We start from the raw sequence: 19932 nt of genomic DNA on the forward strand, positions 1-19932 counted from the left end.
AATCAGGAAGAGGCTCACTGTCATCCTCTTCTTGCTCTAAAGCCAGCAAGAGACATGAGAGTTTGGCTCGCCTATGGAAGAGCTTGAGCCTGTTAATATGGAATACCTGAGGGGCTACCCAGGCACTCCCATGTCCAAAAGATAATTGGCTTTGCCCATCTTGAAAATTATCCTGAAGGGTCCGGTCCACTTATCTGCCAAAGCTCAAGGCTTGGTAGGTTCCATCACAAGGATCTCCTGTCCACTTACAAGGCTTTAAGGTCATGGCAGTATTTGTTCAATTCCTGGATGGCCTGGAGATTTGCTATCGCCTGACCCCTCATCTGTGTCATCCTCCGTCTGATGCCTAACACATAGTCCCCCACTTGCTTGGCAGGACCTGGAGGGGTGGCTTCCAAACCTACTCTGATCAAGGCAAGGGGCCCTCTCACAGGGCATCCAAAGAGTAACTCAAAGGGGCTGAAACCAACACCCTCTTAAGGTACCTCTCTGTAATCGAACAGCAGGCTTGGCAGGAGGAGATCCCATTTCCTCCTTAACACCTTAAATTCCAAGGACGAGGTATCTCATCCTTGGGATTACCTCCAGGTTACCAAGGACGAGATAGCTTGTCCTTTTAGGCACTGTGTTTTGTGTGATCTCTGCAAAGCAGGGATTACACAAAACTTTAATCTAACCCCTGGGTTATATGAGGGGGAGGTCCCTCCTCACTGCCCGGGGGCTGGATTACCTTCAGTTTCATGTCGGCGTGCGTAGTGCATGCCGACCTGAAAGTGAAAGTAATTTCACAGTGGCAGTCATTTCAGGCTGCCGCAGTGAAAGAGAGAAGGTGACTGCCCTTCTCCCTCTCCCTCGATCTCCGGGTGTATTTCAAGCCGGAGAATGAGCGAGGTATCTTTGGAAAGCGGAGATTCTCCCCTTTCCAACAACACCTTTTGTGAAAGCATCGCTGGGTGCCGATCGGGCGCAGAGCACTCAATCTGCGCCCAGCAATGCCCACTAGACCACCAGGGATTTGTTTGAAAGCATGGGATGTCCCCCCAGCCCCCAAAGCATGGGGCACATATATGGATAACCCTGGGTGCAGATGGCTGATTATCTGCCCCCAGGGAAGGGGACAAATTGAAGAAAAAAGAAAACAAGAAAAACAAAGGGAGATTTGCGTGGGGGAGTGGGGCTGGGTGGGGGAGGGGGGTCAATAGCCACCAGGGATTTATTTTACATAAAAGGGGGGTATCCTCTCCCCCTCACCCCAAGGGGAAACACAAACACAATTAATTAATGGTTTTGGGGGGAGTGCCCCCCCTCTAGACCACTAGGGAATTGTTTTTATGGAAAGGGGGTGTCCCCCCCACCCAAAATGGACTGGGAGTCATGTCATGCAGCCCTCCTTGGGTGCAGTTATCTGCACCTAGGAAGGGGCATCTGACCCCAGGGAGGGCTCGTCCTTTTAGGCACTGTGTTTTGTGTGATCTCTGCAAAGCAGGGATTACACAAAACTTTAATCTAACCCCCGGGTTATATGAGGGGGAGGTCCCTCCTCACTGCCCGGGGGCTGGATTACCTTCAGTTTCATGTCGGCTTGCATAATACATGCCGACGTGAAAGTGAAAGTAATTTCACAGTGGCAGTCATTTCAGGCTGCCGCAGTGAAAGAGAGAAGGTGACTGCACTTCTCCCTCTCCCTCGATCTCCGGGTGTATTTCAAGCCGGAGAATGAGCGAGGTATCCTTGGAAAGGGGAGATTCTCCCCTGTCCAACAACACCTTTTGTGAAAGCATCGCTGGGTGCGGATCGGGCGCAGAGCACTCAATCTGCACCCAGCAATGCCCACTAGACCACCAGGGATTTGTTTGAAAGCATGGGATGTCCCCCCAGCCCCCAAAGCATGGGGCACATATATGGATAACCCTGGGTGCAGATGGCTGATCATCTGCCCCCAGGGAAGGGGACAAATTGAAGAAAAAAGAAAACAAGAAAAACAAAGGGAGATTTGGGTGGGGGAGTGGGGCTGGGTGGGGGAGGGGTGTCAATAGCCACCAGGGATTTATTTTACATAAAAGGGGGTATCCTTTCCCCCTTACCCCAAGGGGAAATGCAAACACAATTAATTGATTGTTTGGGGGGAGTGCCCCCCTCTAGACCACCAGGGAATTGTTTTTATGCAAAGGGGGTGTCCCCCCCACCCAAAATGGACTGGGGGTCATGTTATGCAGCCCTCCTTGGGTGCGGTTATCTGCTCCTAGGAAGGGGCATCTGACCCCAGGGAGGGCTGCATGAGATGCCCCCTCCTATTCGCCCGCAGGGAGGGTTGATTGAGATGCCCTCACTTGCATTTGGTGTGGGGGGGAGAGGGCCACCCCCCTTTACATTAGAACATTTCCCGGAGGTTTAGTGTGCCCCTCAGCCCCCCTATGGTGTAGTGTACCATTTTCAGTTTTTTTTGTTTTGTTTACCAAACTTCCCTTTGTGCAGATGGGCACATTGGTGTGCATATCTGTCCCCAGTGTTAGGCGGAATCCAGTGCAGTTCCCTTAGGGAGCACTACACCAGATTAGGACTACAGGTGAGAGCAATAAATCCCCTTTGGTATCAGTCTGTACCACAAAGATTTAGTTGGTAGCTGTGGCTGAGAAGTCAGACTTATCTCAAGAGGGAGATAAGCAGTATTCAGGGTTCACACAATAGGTCTACTTCACTATGGTACAAGGAAATACTGACCAAAGCTTTGTATTAAAAAGTCATTATATATTTATTTTATACACTTCCCATAAAACACATGTATCACAGTCATCAAGCAAGTTAAATTGAGTCAAAGGAAAAATATACACACTCGCAAGTTGAATTGTGGACCAGAGTGAAAACTGAGCAAAACGGCACAGTGAAACCAACACACAAGGGATCCTCTAACAATTCCTCACAAGGGAGGGAAAACACAAGTTATCTGGAAATAGTTTCTCATACACCCTAGCAACACTTCCCATCAGTTTGTGAACCAGTTCAGCAAGACAGTGCATCAGTATAGGCAATACTTAAAATGAAAACTGAGCAAAATGGTATTTCACAATGTTTAAGAATGGGAAGGAAACGGTAGTTAAAAGAAATAGGTGCACCAACACAGTTCTCAGTGAGAATCAATCTAAAGAAAGCAGATCTAACTAATGTGACCAGAGTCAGTAGGCCTGTGCCAGAGTCAGTGTTACAGGGAAAGGGCCCAGGGGCAAAATGGTCTTGTAGCTGCAGTCAAGTCTTTGTTTAATGAATTTGAAAAGGTGGTTGCAGAAGTTGAAAAGACAATGTTAAGCGAGAGGGGCAGCCACCGCAACAGGTAGGTAAAGGATTTAAAACAACTTTAGCACTACGGCGAAGAAAGGGCAGCCTGGCGGAACAATGTACCTTAAAAGAAGTGGCTCCTGCGGTGGCGGTTGTTCCTGGTAGTTCCTGCAGTTCGGGTAATCCAGCAGAGGAAGAGAGGCTCTCATCGTGGAGGAAGGTTAGAGTTACTGCAATACCCAGGGATGAAACCAGCCGCGGTGCTGCCCGACGAATAAATGCTACGCTCCTTTAAATCGCGGTCCGGGTGGACTGGTACTTGGCTATCCGGCCTCCGAGTACAGGGTACGGGAGATTCGACCAAGGCAGGTCTGGCAAGGTGATTGGCAAACTGGTTGGCCCCACCAGCTCAAGAGAAGAAGGCTCTTGCAGGTGACAATCTTCTCTCGTCGTGTGGAGAAAAGTGGTGAGATGCTGCAGCAGGGCTTCACCAGTGGTTCAGCCGTTGCAGATGTCTCTGGCTTCTCTCCTCTACGGCTTCTTAGTTCCAGTGGAAACGTCTTGCTCTTCCAGTCCTTAGGACCCTGATTTTATGCAAAAAGATCCCCATTCATACAGCCTAGCTGTCACTCACACAGTGGAGTGGTCATCTTGGCGGGAGACCCTCCAGCCTATCAGGATAGTGTGCAACATGGGTTGCTGAGGCAACCCTGTCCAGGGGTCCTACTCCCCTTCCCACACAATGGACCCACCCAGACTCAATGGTGCCTAAAGGAGGGCTTCTCGGTAGAAGCCCGCCAAAAGGACGAACAAAGGATCCCCGACCTGGGTTAGGAGTTTAGAGAAAGACACAAGAAAGAAGTTATATTAAAGTACTGGCAAATAAAACCTACCGGAGCAAAGTTAATATTAAAATGCACCGGCGGTATGTTAGAGGCTATCAGAAAATGTGGTAGCCTCGAACAATGGGAAAATCCCATAGGAAAATATTTGCGGTAGAATATTTATGGTAGTAACCACTGCCACCAGCCAGAAACTTTTGAGAGAGGTAGTGTAGGGTACACTCTCAAAAATGAACATAGGGGAGAAACTATTTACCCCTTCCAGTACCTCCATAGTAAGATGGGTTGTACTGGTTTAGTTCATAGGATTTGACTAGTAAAGTCAATGGGGACTTTACATGCCCTGGGAGACAGTAGTCAGTCCCAGGGTATGGAGTCTATGTTTGGGGGTTACTATGACACCCCTGTGTCACTGCACTGAGGGTGCTGTGTGACACATGTGAATAAAGATGGTTCCTATGGGGTTGAGAAAGATCCCATAAGCATTAAACACAAAAATAGCCTAGAACACAGATAGCAAAAATGCCTAAGAGTGGGAAAAAGAGTATCACTCTTAGCAGGTAAAAAGAAACAAAACCTTCAAATCCAGCATAGCTGCTGGGGGACTCTATAGGTGAGGGAAATTAGCCATACAATGAGAATTCTCCCTAACACTCGCCCCCCACCAGACTAAGGGACAGGAGGATCTAATCCACTCCTGGATGAGTCTCTTACCTCTAGTTGGTTATAAACATCCTAGAGAGACCATCAGCATTTTGGTGGTGACATCCTGACCTGTGCTCAATGGTAAAATCAAACCCTTGTAGGCAGACTGATCATCTTAGCAGTTTGGGGTTTTCCCCTTTCATTTGCATTAACCATCTCAAGGGTTGGTGGTCTATTTGAATGATGAAAGTAGATCCATACAAGTATGGTCTAAACTTTTGCAAAACCCACACAATGGCAAAACATTCTCTCTCAATAGTTGCCCACCTTGTTTCAGGTTCCTTCAGTTTCCTACTGATGAAGCAAATGGGGTGTTCCCTGCTTTTCTCATCCAGTTGACTGTGTACTGCACCTATACCTATATTGGAAGCATCTGTTTGTACAATGAAGGGTTGGTGGTAGTCAGGAGCTCTAAGAACTGGAGCTTGACAAAGGGCTTTCATCAGGCTTTCAAAGACCTGATTGCACTCCTATTCCATTTGATCGGTTTAGGGAACTTAGGAGAATATATTAAATTCAATGGAGAAGCTATGGATCCATAGATCTCAATGAAATTCCTGTAATACCCAGTGAGGCCTAGGAAGGCTCTCACTTGGGTTTGCGTATAAGGGGTTGTCCAATTTTGCACAGCTTCAATCTTGCTGACCAAAGGCCTTATTTCACCACCTCCTACCTCATGCCCAAGGTGGACCACTTTACTCTGACCAATTTGACATTTGCTTGACTTTATGGTCAGATGGGCCTGTTCTAGAGCCTGCAAAACATATCCTAGGTGGTCAACATGTTCTTTCCAAGTAGGGCTGAACACTGCAATGTCATCCAAGTATGCTATGCAGAAGTCCTCCATCCCATTCAGAACCTGATTAACCATCCTTTGGAATGTAGCAGGTGCATTCTTTAATCCAAAAGGCATAACCTTAAATTAGTATAAACCAACTTGGGTGGATAATGCAGTTTTCTCCCTGGCATGGTCAGTCAGGGCTATTTGCCAATAGCCTGACGAGAGATCAAATGTGTTGAGGAACTTGGCTGAACCAAGCCTATCCACCAGTTCATCTGTCCTTGGCAAAGGATGGGCATCAGTCTTAGTGACTGCATTTAGAGCTATAAAGTCCACACAGAATCTCAACTTCTTGGATCCTGCCTTTGGTAGTAACACAACTGTGCTAGACCGTGGACTAATAGAGGGCTCTATTATCCCGAGATCAAGCATCTTGTTGACCTCTCTTTTGATGTGGGTCTTACATTTTCTGATATCCTGTAGCCTTTGCTTTTGACAGGTAAACAGTCACCAGTTTGAATATCATGCTGGCCCCAAGAGGTCAAGCCTGGTGCTAGAGAAAACAGGGAGGCACATTGATTCAACAAAACTTTGCACTCCTCCTGTTGCTCAGGTTTCAGATTAGAAGAGAGATTAACTCCTTCTATTTTCTCATCCAAAGGTTTGCTTCTGAGGAGGTCAGGTAGAGGTTCACTCTCCTCCTCCTCTTGAGCTGAAGCTAGAAGCAAATCTCCTAGTTCTGGTCTCAAGACATAAGCTTTTAGACGGTTGATAAAAACTCTGGAAGCCTCCTTAGGATTGCCTAAGTCCACCAGATAGTTCACCTCTCCAAGTTTCCCCACAACCCTGAAGGGTCCCATCTATTTGTCCTGCAAGGCACTTTGCCTTGTTGGGACCATAGCAAGAACTAGCTGGTCTTGAGTGAACTCAACCATGTTGGCCTTCTGGTCATGCCAATGCTTGACCAGAGCCTGACCTGCTTTCAAGTTATCACTTGCCTCAGCCATCATGTGTGATATTCTCCTCCGGAGTCCTATTACATAGTCCGTGACTCTGACTGGTGTGGGGGAAGGAGCACTCTCCAACCCCTCCTTGACCAATGGACCTCTGACCGGATGGCCATAGAGAAGTTCAAAGGGACTGTAACCCACTCCCTCCTGAGGGACTTCTTTATATGCAAAGAGAAGGCATGGCAGTAGATGATCCCACTTTTTATTAAGACGGTCTTCTAAACCTCCTATCATGCTCTTCACGGTTCTGTTAAACCTTTCTACCAATCCATTTGTCTGAGGGTGGTATACTGTTGAGAACTTGTAGGCAACTCCACAGTTTTTCCACATGGCCTTCATGTAGTGGGACATAGAATTTGACCCCCTGTTGGATATTACCTCCTTAGGAAACCCAACCCTGGTAAAAATACCAAGGAGGGCCTTAGCTACAACCAGAGCTGTAATAGTCCTCATAGGAATTGCTTCAGGGAACCTAGTAGCATGGTCTACTACAGCAAGTATAAACCTGTTGCCTGAAGAAGTTTGAGGATCAAGGGGACCAACAATATTGATTCCTACCCTCTCAAATGGTACTCCCTCCACAGGGAGAGGCACTAGAAGTGCCACATTCTTTGAGCCACTTTTACCAGAGGTTTGGCAAGTGTGGCAACTCTTGCAATACTAACTCAGCCCCCATTTTAGGCCAATACAAGTAGAGAGAGAGCCTTTACTTGGTCTTCTTGAAGCTCAAGTGACCAGCCAGAGGTATCTCATGGGTTAGTTGCAAGAATTGGAGTCGGTTTGCTTGAGGTACTACAAGTCTTTTGTAGTCCCCAGGGAGTGACTCTGTTGGTTCACTATAGAAGAGGCCATCTTCTGACTGTAACCTGTACTTCCCAGGCTCTTGCCCTTCAAGCTGAGAAGCTGCCTGGTGGCGAAGACCTTCCAGAGTTGGACATTCTCTTTGTCCCTTACTGAAGTCTGCCCTTTGGGGTCCACCTTCTGCCAGTAAAGACTGTAGCTCAAGATGGTCCACAGGGTCAAGATCTCCAATGAGTTCCTGGCCTCCTACTAGATCTGAATCTTCAGGTTCTAGTTCAACCACACAGGGTTGTACCTCACTCTCAGCCTCAGCTGGAGTAGGAATCACAGGTGTGATTTTTGACATCCTAGGATATTTCCTGGCTGGCAGTACTGGAGTGCTTTCTGCTGGTTTCTTCTTTGAAGTCTTGGATTTCCCCTTTGCTTCTGGTTGCTTTGAAATAGCAGTAAGTAACTCCAGTGGAGTAGGAGTGATTTCTTTTTCTATCATCTCCTCAGGAGAGCCCCTCAAGGTCCTCTCCCTTGCAGGTCTGGTAAACTCCTGTAACCTCTTACTAGGAGGTCTGGGAGTACTTGACACTACTCCCAGGTCTTTCAGATCATTGCCCAACAGCACCCTTCCTGGTACTTCAGATTGAAACTCACAGGTATCCAGATAGTCATTTCATTGCACTGGATGAGAGCTGGTAATTGGGGAAGCATCTTCACAGGCCCTCCAGCTAACTTGGTGAGGCGTTTGGCTGCCTTAGCAACATCCTCCATCTTGAAAAAAGATTTGTCCACCACAGTAATGCTGGCCCCAGTGTATCTAATGGCAGGGGTTTCCTGACCATTGACTAGGACACTGCCTTTATAATACTCTTTAGTATTAGGAGGGATAGAATTATACACATCTAAATTCTGTTGTTCCCACAACCCTAGAGATACTAAAGATAAACTATCTGAGACTCCAATGGGATCATCAGCTAGTAGTTGAAACTTTCCACTGACCATATGTACTTCCTCCTCTGGAGCGAAGGCTAAGGAGACAGTGTAGACCCCTGAAGGTTTACCCTTAGATCTAGGATCCCCTTTCACATGATCAGTAGAGCTACAAACATAACATTTCCCAAATGGCTTTATGAATGGTGGCTTGTTCTGACCTCCTTCTGGTCTCGGACCAGAAGGTACACTAGCCTGATTTGCTTTCCCTTGTGGCTTACCCTTAGAATTTTGTTTGGGGCCCTCTTTGGAATTGGAATTATTTGAATTCTCTTTGTTGTCTTTATTTGGCTGCTTTCCCTCATCCTTTTTCTGAGTTACCCCTGAATTCTTGCGAGTAGCCCTGTTGGCAACCCACAAGTCAGCAGCCTTAGCTAGCTTCTTAGAATCAAGTTCCTTTGAATCAGCCAAGTGCTGTCTGAGCTCAGTAGAGCAGGCATCATAGATAGACACCATCATGACAAGATTTCTCATTCCTTCATAAGTGTTAACTCTATAACCCTTAATCCATCCCTCTAAGTTCTTCAAACACACATTCGCCCAAGTAGCCCAAGGGGTACTATCATGCTTTTTGAGGGTCCTAAACCTCTTAGGGTACTGGGAAGGAGTCTTCCCAAATCTAGCTATCAGAGCTAGCTTTACACATGGATAATCCATCCTATTCAACTCCCCCAACTCCATTACCACATCAGATGCAACAGGGGGGAGCTTAGAGAATAGCCAGGGGATCAACTGATTCCCTGTGATATCCTGGAGCCCATGATTATATTCAAACATAGCAAGCCAATCTAATACATCCAACTTAGATTCATACATACCCACAACCTCTTTAGGCATTTGGGATCTTTTTGGACTGGAAGATCTAGAAGATTCGGGGAGAGAAGCATTTTCCAAAGACAATTTCTTCATCTCAAGCTCATGGTTGAGCTCCATTTCTTTGAGCCTTAGTTCTTGATGTCTCTGTTCAGTTTGGGCAATAATTAATTTGAATTCAAGTTCAAGTCTCATGTTTTCTAATGAGATAAATTCAGGACTTAATGTGGGACCTGGTAAGGGTCCAGTAGCCACAGGTTGAGGCCTTTGAGCAGGTAGAGGACCAGAGGGGGTGACATTGTTATCCTCCTCTTCCTCATCTATCTCAACAATAACATCTTCAACATTATCCTCATTACTGTTTGCTACATTTGCTAGAGTATTGGGCACTACCAGCACCACTATCCAGACTTTGTTTCTATAACAGTCTATCAATCATTTCATGTTTCTTGCCTTTGAAAGGAAGACCTTTCTGTCTACACAGATCCCTTAAATAATCAGCATGATTAGTAAGGAGGGTCTCCTTGCTGTAACTTTCCATAATTTTGACTTTTGTTTAAAATAAATTTGTTGTGATGGTTAGCCTTGTGGTTATTTGAACCAAAGCACTAGCACAACTCTAAAATGTAAATCCAATACTGTTATCCTCACCGCTGTACACCAGTGTTTGGCAGAATCCAGCGCAGTTCCCTTAGGGAGCACTACACCAGATTAGGACTACAGGTGAGAGCAATATATCCCCTTTGGTATCAGTCTGCACCACAAAGATTTAATTGGTAGCTGTGGCTGAGCAGTCAGACTTATCTCAAGAGATAGATGAGCAGTATTCAGGGTTTACACAATAGGTCTACTTTACTATGGTACAAAGAAACACTGACCAAAGCTTTGTATTGAAAAGTAGTTATATATTTATGTTATACACTTCTAATAAAACACATGTATCACAGTCATCAAGCAAGTTAAATTGGGTCAAAGGAAAAATATACACACTCCCAAGTTGATTTGTAGACCAGAGTGAAAACTGAGCAAAACAGCACAGTGAAAACTACACACAAGGGATCCTCTAACAATTCCTCACAAGGGAGGGAAAACACAAGTTATCTGGAAATAGTTTCTCATGCACCCTAGCAACATTTCCCATCAGTTTGCGAACCCGTTCAGCAAGACAGTGCATCAGTATAGGCAATACTTAAAAATGAAAACTGAGCAAAATGGCATTTCACAATGTTTAAGAATGGGAAGGAAAGAGTGGTTAACAGAAATAGGTGCACCAACACAGTTCTCAGTGAGAATCAATCTAAAGAAAGCATATCTAAGAAATGTGACCAGAGTCAGTAGGCCTGTGCCAGAGTCAGTGGTACAGGGCAAGGGCCCACGGGCAAAATGTTCTTGTAGCTGCAGTCAAGTCTTTGGTTAACGAATTGGAAAAGGTGGTTGCAGAAGTTGAAAAGACAATGTTAAGAGAGAGGGGTGGCCAACCCAACAGGTAGGTAAAGGATTTAAAACAACTTTAGCACTACCGCGAAGAAAGGGCGGCCTGGCTGAACAATGTACCTAAAAATGACGAAGTGGCTCCTGCTGTGGCAGCTGTTCCTGGTAGTTCCTGCAGTTCGGGTGATCCAGCAGAGGAAGAGAGGCTCTCGTCATGGAGGAAGGTTCGAGTTACTGCACTACCCAGGGATGAAACCAGCCGCGGTGCTGCCCGATGAATAAAAGGTACGCTCCTTTAAATCGCGGTCCGGGTGGAATGGTGCCTGGCTACCCGGCTATACTCCCAGGGTATGGAGTCTATGTTTGGGGGTCGCTACGGCACCCTTGTGTCACTGCACTGAGGTTACTGTGTAACACATGTGAATAAAGATGATTCCTATGGGGTTGAGAAAGATCCCATAAGCATTAAACACAAAAATATCCTAGAACACACATAGCAAAAATGCCTAAGAGTGGGAAAAAGAGTCTCACTCTAGCAGGTAAAAAGAAACAAACCCTTCAAATCCAGCAAAGCTGCTGGGGGATTCTATAGGTGAGGGAAATTAGCCATAAAATGAGAATTCTCCATCACACCTAGGGTGCCCAAATCTTACTGCCTCACCCACTGGGGGGCCTGTTCCACGTTTTCCTGTGGCCTTCTCCCCCCACCCCAAATTAAGGGGGCGCACCTCATCCAGCTGTTTGACAGAGCCCCAGGAGGCCTGCATGAGGTGCCCCCTCCATCTGTTTGGGGTGGGGGTGAGAGGACCTCCCTAAAATGTCAGACAGGCCCCCCAATGGGTGGGACAGTAGATTTAGGGCACCCTGGAGGCAGAATGGCACACTATTGTGCCCATCTGCGCTAAGAGGAGTTGGGTAAACAAAGCACAAACGTGAAAATGGTAGACAGCATTTTAGGGGGGCCTGTGGGGAACCCCAAAGCACTGGGGAATTTTATAATGGGAAGGGGTGTTGGCCCTCTGCCCCCCCCACACAAAATGGAGTGGGGGCCATGTTGTGCAGCCCTCCCTGGGAGCAGATATCTGCTCCTAGGAAGGGACACCTGACCCCAGGGAGGAGTGCATGACTGCCCCCCCTATCTGCCCCCAGGGAGGGCTACATGAGATGCACCGCACCTCCATTTGGGGGGTAGAGCGGTGCACCCCCTTCACATTACTAAATTCCACGGCCATTTAGGGTGCCCCATAGCCCCCCTAAAGTGCAGCCTGCCATGTTCAATGTTTTTCTTTGTTTACCAAACTTGCCTTGGTGCAGATGGGCACATTGGTGTGCCAATCTGCCCCCAGAGTGCCCAAACCTTACTGCCCCACCCACTGGGGGGCGTGTCCCTTCTTTTCTGATGGCCCTCTCCCCCATCCGAAATGGAAGGGGGTGTACCTCACACCCGTTCGTAGGAGGCCCAGGGAGGCCTACATGAGGTACCCCTCCACCCATTTGGAGTGAGGGGGGAGAGGGCCACCACAAAATGTTGGACAGGCCCCCCAATGGGTGGAGCAGTAGGATTTGGGCCCCCTGGGGAGAGAATGGCACACTAGTGTGCCCATCTGTGCCAAGGCAAGTTTGGTTTTGGGTAAACAAAGGAAAAAATGGTAGACAGCATTTTAGGAGGGGCTGTGGGGCACCCCAAACCACAGGCTAATTTTCTAATGGGAAGGGGTGGGGGCCCCCTCCCCCCACCCACAATGGAGTGGGGCCATGTCATGCAGCGCTCCCTGGGGGCAGATATTTGCTCCTAGGAAGGGGCACCTGACCCGAGGAAGGAGTGCATGACAGACCCCCTTTATATGCCCCCAGGGAGGGTTACAAGAGATGCCCCCCTCCATTTGGGGTGGGGGGTGCACCCCCTTTACATTACAACATTCTCAGTCAGTTTAGGGTGTCCCTGAGCACCCCCCCCTAAAGTGCATCCTACCATTTTCAATTTTTTTCTTTGTTTACCAAACTTCCCTTGCCGCAGATGGGCACATTGGTGTGCCAATCGGCGCCTAGGGTGCTCAAACCCTACTGCCCCATCTATTGGAGGGCCTGTCTGACATTTTGGGGTAGGCTTCTCCCCCACCCCAAACACAATTTGGGGGGCACCCCATGCAGCCCTCCCTGGGGGCAGATTTCTGCCCGTAGGAAGGGGCAAATGTGTTTTCACTGGGGGTGGGGTGAGGTTCAGTAGACCACCAGGGATGGCTTGCAAGGGGGGGCATGATTGGAAAGTATGAGTGTAGATTTGTTTTTGCTGTGGTGACAGTAGATAACACATGTTTTTTGTTTTGTTTGCAGCTTTTTCTACGCGAGCAGCTGCAACGTTATGTGAGTACTGTTTTTTTATTATTCTATGGTTAGGGCCCATTGGCAGTGGGGTGGGTGAGACTGGGGATGGATTGTTGGTGGTGTGGGTAGGAATGGGCCGTCTGGGCAGATATTTTGGTGGGCTGGGATATTTTGGTGGGCTGGGAATTGCCCTCCATGCCAGCAGAACATTGTTGTTTCCCTGGGAGCGGATGTCTCCCAACAACCGACTGAAGTTGCGGCTGGGCTGCATTACAGCTTTTCCCTTTGGAGAGATATTGGCACACTGCCGGGACTCCATGGTGGGGAGAAGCTGTAACACAGGCCAGCCAGAGCTCCAGCAAAGTCGGCAGTAATGTCCCTTGGCCTTGGGCACCCTTCCCCAATGTGGGTCTTTGGCTGGGCTTGTGGGTAATACATTTTGGGGAGATTTATGCAAGTGAGACATCTTTGGATTCCCATGGGTGTCAGAAATGCATGGGGTTTCCTGTTTCCCTTGGTGGCTTGAACACCCTAGGCCCATATCTGTATGGTGTGCGCTTAAAAAAAAATCCTGAAATTCAGCTGTCGGAAAAGACTTGGGGTTAGCAGTGTTCTAGGCTTTCCCCTTCGCGCCCAGGTACGTGCACCCACACATGTGAAGTACCGTTTTCATTGGGACACATGTGGGGACGCGGGAAGGTAGTGACTTCTGAAAAGAGGACACATGTGGGAATGCACAGAGGTCTGACTTGCGCGAAGCGGGCCAGAATTTATTACCCAGAACAAACTGAACATTGTGTTTTTTTCCCACCAAACATCACACTTTGTCGGGGATTGTGAGTAATAGATTCTGGCACGCTTCATGCAAGTCAGACCTCTGTGCATTCCCACATGTGTCCTCTTTTCAGAAATCCATGGGGTTCCCAGTTTTCCTTGGTCGCTTGAACACCGTAAACCCAAATCTGTATGGTGTACACATGAGTCAAAATCCTGTAATCCTGCTGTGCGAAAAGAGTTGGGGTTACACGTGTTTTCAGCTACGCCTTTTGCGCCCCGGTAGGTGCACCCACACATGTGAGTTTTTATCAGAACTTCTGTGGGAAAGCAGGACGGTAGGCCATGTGTTGCTGGCGGCATGTTTCGGTGAGTGACTAGGGTAAAATGTGCGGCAAACATTTTTTTTCCCCAAATTTGGAATTTGCTGGGGGTTCTGGGTAATACATTCTGGGGCGATTTGCGCAAGTCAGACCTCTGTGGATTTCCAAAGGTGTCCTCTTTTGGGAAATGCATAGGGTTCCCTGTTTTCCTTGCTGGTTTTGACACCCTAGGCCCAAATCTGTAGTTATCTCCCCATACCCTTTGGGGGTTACAAGTGGTGTAGCCTTTTTTCTTTTGCGTCCGGGTAGGTGCACCCACACATGTGAGGTACCTTTTTCATTGGGACACTTGTGGGAACGCGGCAAGGTAGGCCATGTGGAATTGGCGGCGTCTTTCGGTGGGTGAGCAGAGTGAAATATCTGAAAATTTAGTTTTTTCAACAAAGTTTGGACTTTGCTGGGGATTTTGGGTAATACATTCTGATACGATGCGTGCAAGGCAGACCTCTGTGGATTCAGACAGGAGTCTTCTTTTGGGAAATTTATGGGGTTGCCTGTTTTCCTTGCTGGCTTCGACACCCTAGGCCCAAATCTGTAGGTTACCCACATGAACAAAATGTGCTGTGCCGAAAGGCTTGGTTTTACCAGTGGGTTAGAGTTTTCCTTTTGCACCTAGGTAGGTGCACCCACACATGTGAGGTACTGTTTTTGTTGGGACACCTGTGGGAATGTGGGAAGGTATGACATCTGTTGTTGGCGACGTGTTTCGGTGAGTGGATAGAGGGAAAGTTCTCTGAAATTGGCTGGTAACACAATTCTCAGACATTTCACTCTTGCCACCCACCCGAAACACGCCGCCAACAGCACATGGCCTACCTTCCCACATCCCCACACATGTCCTGATGAAAATGGTACCTCACATGTGTGGTTGCACCTACCTGGGCGCCAAGGGGAAATCCTAAAACACGGCTAACCCCAAGTCTTTTCCGACATCTGAATTTCAGGATATTTTCTGAAGCGCCCACCATACAGATATGGACCTAGGTTGCCCAAGCCAGCAAGGAAAACTGGGAACTCCATGCATTTCTGAAAAGAGGACTGCCGTGGGAATCCAGAGGTCTGACTTGCACAAATTGGCCCAGTTTTGTACAGCTTGTACTTTGCTGGGCAATGGCCTCGATTTCACCTCCTCCTACCTCATGTCCAAGGTAGACAACTTTACTCTGGCCAATTTGACATTTACTTGCCTTTATGGTCAGGTGGGCCTGCTCAAGAGCCTGCTAAACATATCCCAAGTGTTCAATGTGTTCTTTCCAAGTAGGGCTGAACACTGCAATGTCATCCAGGTATGCCATGCAGAAGTTCTCCATCCCATTCAGAACTTGTTTAACCATCCTTTGAAATGTAGCAGGTGCATTCTTTAGTCCAAAAGGCATGACCTTAAACTGTTAGAGGCCTGCTGGGGTTAAGAATGCAGTTTTCTACTTGGCATGGTCTGTCAGTGCTATTTGCAAGTAGCCTGAAGTGAGATCAAATGTACTGAGTTACTTGGCTGAACCAAGTTTGGACACCAGTTCATCTGTCCTGGGTAAAGGGTGGGCATCAGTGTTGGTGACTGCATTAAGGGCTCTATAATCCACATAGAATCTCAACTCCTTGGGTCCTGCCTTTGGTACTAGACCTACTGGACTAGACAATGGACTGCTAGAGGACTCTGTTACCCCGAGATCAAGCATCTTGTTGACCTCCTCCTTTATGTGGGATCTTACGTGATCTGACATCCTGCAACCTCTGCTGTTAACTGGTAAACAGTCACCAGTGAGAATATCGTGCTGGCCCGAAGGGGTCAAGCCTGGTGATAGTGAAAACAGGGAGGCAAACTGATTTAACAGAAACGTGCACTCATCATGTTGTTCAGGTGTCAATTTAGAAGAGAGATTAAATCTTCTATTTTCTCATCTAAAGGCTGGCCTCTGAGTAGGTCAGGTAGAGGTTCACTCTCCTCCTCCTCTTGAGCAGAAGCTAGAAGCAACGCTCCCACTTCTGGTCTTGGGACATACGTTTTTAGGCGGTTGGTGTGAAAGACTCTGGGATTCAACCACACAAGGTTGTTCCACACACTCAGTCTCAACTGGTGGAGGAGTCACATGTGTGTCTTTGGACAGTCCTTTTGGGGACGTTCTTATTGGTAGCACCAGAGTACTGGCTCGTTTCTTCCTGTGGGTTTAAGGTTTCCCCTTTTCCTCCTTCTTTTTTTAAATTACAGTCAGTAAGTCCTGTGGACTGGGAGTTGTTTTTTCTCCTATAATCTCCTCTTGAGAGCCTTTTAAGGTACTCTATCTGGCCTTCCTAGTCTGCTCATGTTTCCATTTGCAGGGAGGCTTGGGGTGCTTAATACAACAGGTGTTTTTAACTCATTCCCCAACAGGACTCTCCCAGGTACTTCACTCTGCACACTTACAGGTATCTTGACCGTCATGTCATTGCACTGTATGAGAGCTGGTAACTGTGGAAGCATTGGGACAGGGCCTCCAGCAAGCTTAGTAAGGTATTTAGGTGCCTTAACAACATCCTCTACCTTGAGAAATGATTCATCAACTACAATTATGCTTGCCCTAGTGTCTCTGATGGCAAGGGCTTCCTGACCATTCACAAGAACACTGTCTTTGTAATACTCTTTAGTATTGTCTGGAAAGGAATTATAAACATCTAATTTCTGCTGTTCCCACAGACACAGGGACACTAATGAAACACTGGCTGAGACTTTCATGGGTTCCTCAGCCAGTAAGTGAAAGTTTCCACTTGCCTTTGGTACGTCATCCTCTGAAGAGAAGGCTAAGGAGATAGTGTGGATCCATGAAGGTTTAGCCTTACCGCTTACCGCTGGGATCCCCTTTCACATGGTCTGTCGACCCACAAGCATAACATTTTCCAAATGTTCTGACCTCCTTCTGGTTTGACACCAGGAGGTACACTAGCCTGATTCGGTTTCCTTTGTGGCTTACCCTTGTTATGTTTGGGGCCTTCTTTTAGAGTGGAGGTATTGGAATTCTCTTATTTATCTTTCTTGTGCTGCTTTCCCTCATCCTTCTTCTGAGTTGCCCCAGAATCCTTGTGAGTAGCCCTGTTGTTCACCCACAAGTCAGCAGCCCTTGCTAACTTCTTTGGATCAATTTCATTAGAATCAGCCAAGTGCTGTCTCAGCTCAGGAGAGCAGGCATCATAAATAGATTCCAACATAAACAGATTTCTCATACCTTCATAAGTGTTCACTCTGTAACCCTTAACCCATCCATCTAAGTTTTTCAAACATTCAGTCACCCACGTAGCCCAACGAGTACCATCATATTTTTGAGGGTTCTAAACCTCTTAAGATACTGTGAAGGGGGCTTCCCAAATCTAGCCATCAAAGCTAGCTTCACAGTTTCATACTTCTTTCTGTCCATATCCCCCAACTCCATTGCCACATCAGTTGCAACAGGGGGTAGCCTAGAAAAATGCCAAGGAATCAGCTGATTCCCTGTAATGTCTTGAATCCCATGGATATATTCAAAAGCAGCCAACCAATCCAAAATATCAAGCTTAACCTCATACATACTTATTGCATCTTTGGGCATGTGAGGCCTCTTAGGATGTGAAGACCTAGAAGACTCTGGGAGAGAACCAGTTTCAAGAGACAATCTTTTCATTTCAAGTGCATGGTTCAACTCCATTTCTCTGAGTTTAAGTTCTTGATGTTTCCTTTCATTTTGAGCTTGTATTCTTTTAAATTTTAACTCCAGTCTCATTCTTTCTAAAGAGACACATTCCGAACTAAGAGTTGGACCTGATGGTGTCCCGGTGGTCAAAGATTGAGGCATATAAGCAGGTAGAGGTAAAACAGGGCCTACATTGTGAGACTCTTCTGCCTCATCTAACTCATCCATAACATTTGAGTTACCCTCAGAAACATTATCATCCTCATCAACATTTTCCACATTTGCTGCAGGGGTTAGGGTTTCAGACCCACTCCTCAGACTTTGGTATTCTAACAACTTTTCTATCAATTCAACCTTTTTGCATCTTACAGTGAGATTCCTAGCTTTACACATATCTCTTAATTGATCAACTGTTAAAGTGACTAGGGTCTCCTGTCTGTAGCTTTCCATATCAGTCATGATAAAACAATTGCTTTTCTAGTGTTGCTTAGCCTTATGAGGGTTATTTGAACAAAGGTAAGAGCAGCACTCTAAATGTAACAAGTCTACTTTATCCTCACCACTGTACACCAGTGTTAGGCAGAATCATGTGCAGTACCATTTGGGAACACTACACACAATTAAGACTACAAGTGTAAGTACAGTTTCACCTTTGGTACAAGCCTGTACTACACAGTAAAGTGGTAGTGATGGCTGAGCAGCCAGACTTATCTCAAGAGTTGAGTGAGCAGTAGAACAAGTTACACAAAGGACCAACAAATACAGTGATTCAAGTAAACACTTATCCAAGGTTTCTTGGTAAAAGAATAGACATTTATTTACACAGTCAGTTGAAAACATTACACTGGCAAGAGCAGCTCAATATCATAAGCTAATAAACCACAAATACACAACCAATAAGTTCCTGAACAAGTTCAGCTCCCCTAAAGTGGGAGCAAAATGGCACTTCAGATACTTTTCAAAGGTGTAAAAAGTCAAGGTTCTATGAATCAGCAGCACAAATAATAGCAATAGCAGGGCAAAGGGTTACAGTAAACTACAAACAGCAATTCAGTTCATAGGTATGGGCCAAAGTCAATGGTTCAGATTCTTTGTATTGGATAGCACAGTTCTGGTATTAAATGGGCCCTGACGCTCAGCAAGACAAATAGCAATCCGTCAAATACCGCTGCGCTCCCCTTTCTACCAGACAAGTTGCTGGGAAAGGAGAGCTATCCCTGGGGTCATGGAACACATGTGGATTTCAACACTTGACAAAGAAAGGAGACCTAAACCTTGGAGATTTTGATATAATTTGTTTACAAGAGTCCTGGATGACAACACGCCCAGTCATGGACGGATACGACATCGACAGCGCTCCAGCAATTAAAGGTATTTTTGGCCGGCCATCATCCGGTCTCATAACAGCCATTTGCGGAGGCTGTGGATTACATCTAAAGAAAATACTGCGTTCCACTACCTACCTTCTAGCCATCGAGATAAACTGGGAGCAGTCAGTGGGGGAAACGGGGACCCCCTCCCAGCGGCTCCTGATTGTTATGAATGTCTACTGGAACCCCGTAGCTCTGAGCGACTCCGCCTTCATAATCCTGATCGGATAGACCATTGACGAAGCTCTCGTAAACTGTCCAGAGGACTTGTTGATTCTCTGCGGCGATCTTAACGCCACCTGGTCCCCGCAGGAGACAGTCTCTTCCGCTATACCTCCCCCATTGCCTAGGAAAAGACGTGGATCAAAGTGGCTGACATTGATGTCCTCTAGAGACCTGCTCTGTGCCGGCGAATTATTCTCCAGAGACAACAGACCACCGACTTGGGAACGAGGTAACTCTCAAGCAGATATTGACCACATCTTCGTAAGCAGACCACTGGCAACTTTAACCTGCTCGTTTGATGTCCTAAAGTCTACAGCCAGTGATCAAAACCTGCTGGCCCTAAAGTGGAAAAGCTGTCGAAAGGAGAATTTACACATGATTGCGCAAGTGGAGACAAATAACCAGCAAAACCGCCTAAAACTCTCAGCGGCTTCAATTCTAAAGATAAATGACCACTATCAAAAAAAAGGAACTGACCTTTGTAAACAGCAAGCCTCTCTAGTACCAGATTATCAACCTCTACTGGTACCATTTATATTAAAACCAAACATATCTGGACGCAGAAACCAATCTCACTCAC

At 46.8% G+C, this 19932-nt stretch overlaps 1 protein-coding gene across 1 annotated transcript in view; it reads left to right on the top strand.

Annotated features, from left to right (window-relative positions):
• The window catches only part of KLHL33 (kelch like family member 33), a 710631-nt gene that overhangs the window by 676202 nt on the left and 14497 nt on the right, over window positions 1-19932 (top strand). The gene's annotated exons all lie outside the window — the stretch shown is intronic.

The sequence above is a fragment of the Ambystoma mexicanum genome, chromosome 13 (genome assembly GCF_040938575.1).
Source record: "Ambystoma mexicanum isolate Mex_15411 chromosome 13, UKY_AmexF1_1, whole genome shotgun sequence".
Lineage (NCBI taxonomy): Eukaryota > Metazoa > Chordata > Amphibia > Caudata > Ambystomatidae > Ambystoma > Ambystoma mexicanum.